Here is a 5,818-nt window from a genome sequence, read left to right on the forward strand (position 1 = left end):
TCGCATCTATAGGATACGTTTGAGAGATGTGACGGTATGAAAATACAGTCATGTTGATGCCCAATTTGACTAAGCAGTTAGTCGGAGTTATTGACTAATAATTAGTCAAACGCGATGTTGAGATAATTATTTAATACGGATTAAATAATAATGGCTAAGACGAATTAAGCGGTTAATTCGTAAATTGAATATAAACGATTATATTTAATTGATGTATATTGAAATAATTATACAATATTCTCTTTGTCGGACATGTATTAATATATCGACTGAGTCATATTACTAGTTGATATTTTAATAACCGATAACCGATGACGATTTATAATAAAATCCCGTCATATACATTTAGCGAAAATCGAGTCGGACCATGAGTTAAAAAAATAAGGAGAAAGTGAAAGCCCACTCTCTCCCATTTTAAACCCACGGCCGAAACAACAAAAGGGGAGCTTCTCTCCTTTTGTGACCTAATCATCTCATTTTGCAAAGAAATTAGGGTTTCGGGGCAATTTTCTCTGAAATTCTAGATCTCACATCGTAAAAACCTCACAACACGTTTTAGATCGGTCGGTTTCATCTCGGTAAGGGTCTCGAAACGATTAGAGATTTTCGGAGTCGCCACCAAGCATTTGTGGGATGCATGGAACCCGTTCGAATTCCACTTTATACCTCGGTCAAATCGAAGCACAAAGCAGCGTTTTGACATAGGTACTAAAGATGAGGAAATCGTCCCTCTTTAGCATCCTATCTCTAGAATGACTCTCGTACGCCCTGGATAAGGTCGTCCACTATCCAAAGTTTCTGAGTAAGAGGTGAAGGTACGTATTGGGAAGCCCTTAAATCAGACACCCAATCCCGCCCGTGTTTAGCGGCCTCTACTGATCGATCTTGGTTGGTTGAATGCAAAAGTTGATAAAACGGTTTAAATGCATGAATGCGCATCCAATGATTTAAACCTAACATGTGAGAGTTTTCTAAGTCGGTTGATTTAATCCAAGTATCAAGTATAAGATGTCGAGTTGGATTAATGGTTGATTTGCATGCAAGACGGAAATTAAACATCCATTTACCGTATTAGGTTTAGGGTGCATAACACGATCCATTTGTCTTAGTAAGGAATTTTGCAAATATGGTTTGAATAATCGAATAGTCATCTAATCCGTCCTATATCCGGGTTAACCGGAGTCGGGATCGTCCTAGACTAATGCTTTGGAAGGAAACAGCCCCATGCACTGGCGGCTATAAGAGGCGCGAGCCAGCCGACAGTGTAAGGGGCCTCCCTCTGGTTTTGAAAATGAGAAGAAAAAGGCCTGCTTGAGGCGCGGGTTAGCCAACGGCTGTATGCCGTGTTCTGACTGTTTAGAAAACGTTATGAAACGTGTTAAAAATGGGTATTTGAACCTGATTTGATTTGAAAGGGTCCTTTAGACCGTATTCGTCGATTTGAAGAACTAGACTCGAATAATCATCATTGTTTGATAATATTCGATGTCGGGTTCGGTTTGACAAGCTTGACATGAATAGTTTTGAAAATGATTATGGATTAATTGTTTTTAGTCCATTTTTAATGTAATTAGTCAGTACTCATCATCGTACCCGGGTTAAAATCTGGCATGGTATATATAACCAAGGATGATTTCGTGTTGGTGACTAATACGTTTGTTTTGAAGATGTAAAGAAATGAAGTAAAAGGCTTTAAAATACCTCTTAAATGTCATTAACCAAATATTATCACCGAAACACGGATTTAACCGTCATGGTATGAAGAACCAAGGGTGAAAAATGCTTTATGGTGAAAACATGTGAAATGAAACAAAAAGGTTTCGAAAATACTTGAAATGGTAGAAACCGATTACAAATATGAAAATGGATTAAGGGAAATGACGAGGACAAACACGGTTGATCTCTGGTCTGAGCACCCCATTTAGGCGCGGGCCTGTTGGCGACCTAAGGGGCTTCTGCCTCAGACCAAAAATCAGTTTTGGCTCGTTTATTCCATGTTTTGGTTCATGTTATGCATGTTTTAGCATGTTAAAGTCATGAAACGAATGAAAACATAATAAAAGAGGATTTTTACACCCTCATACTTACATGTTTGGTTATGGCGAGTGACCAACGTAAGTGTAACAACTTGTTTGATCGGAAAAAAACTCGGTTTAAAACCGTTTTGGTAAGTAAAAGAGTGTTTTAAAAGTTTAGTGATGGTGTAGTGGTCAAAATGGTCGGACAAGTAGTTTAATGCACGATGACGGTACCAAACAATGTGTAAGGCTCGTGTTTACGATCGGTAGGTCGTAAACACGCGTCGGATTGTGACTTTAGAAGTCGAGTCGAGAATTTTAAGGGAGAAAAGAGGGGGCGGAGACTCGCGTAAGTCTCAAATGGGAGACATTTGAGGGGTATTTATAGGAAAATGAGTGGTTGTGTGAGTTTTGAGCGACGTGGCCACCTGGGCTGCTCAAAGAGGCGCGAGCCACGTCGCGGCACTTCGAGTCGTGTTGTCACTATCACAACAAACGCAATCATGATTTGTTCTATCCTAGGTTTTGTAGTCACATGTTTGGTACTTGACCATTCATGAATCCGGGAAAACTTAGTATAGAAGGCTTGAAGATATTTTGTTTTTGTGGTTGACTCGGTTTGACTCGTTGTTGGAGTCTGGATTTTGAATTTTCGAGTCGGTTTTTGGTCCGGTGTCGGTTTTGACTCTAGTTAGTGTCATTGCGACCCCGTCGTCATGCATTAAACACTCCAGGTATTTTTGAAATGTTTTGAAATGTTTTGTTTTCGAAATCGTTTTAAGTTTTCCGACGTAAAGTTGTACACAAACCGTCGGTCAAACGCTGCGATCCCAAAACATGTTGTAGTCCGATAATCATCGGGTGTTTGTTGGAGTCTCAGCAGATACTGGGTATCTACAGAGCCCCAACTTTGACTGAGGCTTGGACAGGGCGAAAGTCAAAGTAGAGTCCCCAGGTCAATCGAAGATTACAACCTAAAGACCCAAGCGACGTCGAGGCGGCTCGAAAGGATTCGGCCTCAGCCTCTGCCTCCGGGCTCGCCAACGGCGCCGGAATAACACCTGCCACCCTCTCGGTGAAGTGGTCCTTCACGTAGGAACTCGCAATCAGGTACGGAGTGACGTCGGAAGGCTCCGGCAAAGCAGTACCAATCAAAGTAGTGACCGCAAGAGAGGACACTCTCTCCGGAGTCGCGGTAAACACAATGGGCAGCTCGCCACTGGGAAGGCCGGACACCATGGCAAAGTCCTCTAAAGTCACACCGACCAACCCAAACTCCATGTAAAACGATGACGTCGTGTCCCAGTACCGGTCCAACATGGCGCGGATCAAGCATAGGTTTTTGATCCGGTGTCGGTTTTGACTCTTGTTAGTGTCATTGCGACCCCGTCGTCATGCATTAAACACTCCAGGTATTTTTGAAATGTTTTGAAATATTTTGTTTTCGAAATCGTTTTAAGTTTTCCGACGTAACGTTGTACATAAACCGTCGATCAAACGCTGCGATCCCAAAACATGTTGTAGTCCGATAATCATCGGGTGTTTGTTGGAGTCTCAGCAGATACTGGGTATCTACAGGTACAACCAGATTAAAATGGCTGAAGAAGATATGCACAAGACAGCATTCACTACACAGTGGGGTATATATTGCTACACGGTCATGCCTTTCGGCCTCATCAACGCCGGAGTAACCTATCAAAGAACCGCTACCACTCTCCTACATGAAATGATGCACAAGAAGGTAGAGATATATGTCGATGACATGATTATCAAATCAAAAGAACTAGATAGCCACATCAGTGCCCTCCGGAAATTCGTTGCTCGTCTGCGAAAATATAACATGAGACTAAATCCACAGAAGTGTGCATTCGGGGTCACCTCCGGAAAACTCTTGGGACATGCCGTCGGCAAAAGAGGCATTGAGATTGATCCAACCAAAATCAAAGCCCTTCAAAAAATGCCTCGGCCTAGGGACGAGAAGGAGATTCGGGGATTTCTCGGTCAGGTCCAATACATCAGCCGCTTCATTGCCAAGCTCACTATGATTTGTGAACCAATATTCAAAAAGCTTCGTGCCTCCGATCACACTGTTTGGGACGACGACTGTCAGAAGGCCTTCGATAGGATAAAGGAAATCCTATCTAAACCTCCTGTCCTCATGCCACCTCAACCGGGGATTTCTCTATCCCTATACCTGACTGTTACCAACACAGCCATGGGAGCAATGTTAGCACAAACCGTCGGCAACGAAGAACGGGCCATCTACTACATCAGCAAAAAGTTCATTGAGTACGAGACAAGGTATACCCAACTGGAAAAGACATGCCTTGCCCTAGTATGGTCAACAAAGAAGCTGCGACATTACATTCTCAGCTACACGGTCCACGTCTACTCCAAGATGGACCCGGTTAAATACATCTTCGAAAAACCCGTACAAAACGGAAGGCTGTCTAGGTGGACACTCATGCTGTCCGAGTTTGATCTCAAGTTTGTACCCCTCAAGGTTATCAAGGGAAGAGAAGTCGCTGATTTCCTGGCGGAGAATCCCGTCAACGAGGACCCAACGACCGACACATGGTCACTTCCTGACGAAGACATCCTTTGTGCCGATTCCGACGCATGGGACCTATACTTCGATGGTGCTTCTAATCTGAGAGGCTTCAGAGTAGGGATCCTTCAAATATCACCAGAAGGAGAACATGTTCCGATCTCGGTCAAGCTGGACTTTTCCGTCACCAACAATGCCGCTGAATATGAAGCATATCTCATCGGCTTACAAGCAGCCATCACACTTGGCATCAAGAGGCTGAGGGTCCACGGCGATTCCTCGCTCATCATCAATCAGGTGTCCGGGTCATGGAAAATACGATCTGACAGCTTAGCTCCCTACCGAGCAAAGATCAATCAAGAGGCCGAAATTTTTCGACCAAATCGACTACTTCCACTTGCCACAAGAGGAAAATCAATTTGTCGATGCCTTGGCAAAACTTGCCGCGCTCGTCAACATATCTGACGATATGACATCAATGCCCCTATGTGTCGAGAGAAGTAGCGAGCCATCTCACATTTGTGCCATTATCAACGACGAGGACAGCTATGATGAACCTTGGTACCAAGCCATCCTCAATTACAAAAACCAAAAACGAATTCCCTCCCAACTCTGATCAAAGAGGACAAAGAGCCATCCGTTTACTTGCATCATAATTCGTGATAAACCAAAATCAACTATACAAAAGAACACCCCAAGGAATTCTGCTCCTTTGCATCGACCATCACAAAGCCAAAAATGTCATGGGAGTGGTTCACGACGGAGAATGTGGCCCTCACATGAGTGGAATGATGCTTACTCGAAAAATCATGCGGCTAGGTTACTACTGGACCACCATGGAGACCGATTGCCGTAACTACGTCAAACATTGCCACAATTGCCAACATACAACATATACCACCATCCCTTTTATACACCATGACATCACCCTGGCATTTCTCAACCTGGGGCATCGACATCATCGGGAAAGTCAACCCGGTAGGCACTAAGGGGCATTGCTTCGTCCTCGTCGCCATCGACTACTTCACCAAATGGGTAGAAGCACGGTCATATGCGGTCTTGATCGCCAAACAAGCGGCTAAGTTCATTCAAAACAACATCATCTGCAGATATGGGGTACCCCATGAAATCATCAGCGATCAAGGCTCTCACTTCCCGGCGGAAACTCAAGCTTTGCTGGACAAATACAAAATCAAGCGACATCGATCATCCCCCTACCGTCCCCAAACCAACGGAGCGGTGGAGGCAGCGA

Source organism: Silene latifolia, chromosome 2, assembly GCF_048544455.1.
Source record: "Silene latifolia isolate original U9 population chromosome 2, ASM4854445v1, whole genome shotgun sequence".
In the NCBI taxonomy this organism is placed as follows: domain Eukaryota; kingdom Viridiplantae; phylum Streptophyta; class Magnoliopsida; order Caryophyllales; family Caryophyllaceae; genus Silene; species Silene latifolia.